General features: G+C 35.4%; 1 protein-coding gene across 1 annotated transcript in view; it reads left to right on the top strand.

Annotated features, from left to right (window-relative positions):
* Window positions 1–370, top strand: part of LOC106868675 (uncharacterized) — a 117,477-nt gene that overhangs the window by 492 nt on the left and 116,615 nt on the right. The gene's annotated exons all lie outside the window — the stretch shown is intronic.

Genomic DNA, 370 nt, shown 5'->3' with positions numbered 1-370 from the left:
ATATATATATATATGTATGTATGTATGTATGTATGTATGCATGTTTGTTTGTATACAAATATATGCGACCTTTGAGCTGCATTTTCATCTTGGGGGAGATATGGAAGTCTACAGATGTTAAATCTGGCAAATAGAGTGAGGGGGTGGGTGCAGAAACGATACTATATTTATGGTGAGAAACTTATGAGGGAGGCGAGATCGATGACAGGTTGCAGTGTCATCGCGAAGAACCCAGACATTAAGATTGCTTGCATGGCACTCCCATACAACAGACCAACAACATCAGCAATATTATTGATTGTCCTCTGAAGATCCTAAAGCACATACTGATGAATTTTCATATATATATATATATATATATATATATATA

The sequence above is a fragment of the Octopus bimaculoides genome, chromosome 28 (assembly GCF_001194135.2).
Source record: "Octopus bimaculoides isolate UCB-OBI-ISO-001 chromosome 28, ASM119413v2, whole genome shotgun sequence".
Taxonomy (NCBI): Eukaryota; Metazoa; Mollusca; class Cephalopoda; order Octopoda; family Octopodidae; genus Octopus; species Octopus bimaculoides.
Note: the sequence above shows the minus strand (reverse complement) of the source record. Positions and strands in the feature narration are given on the sequence as shown.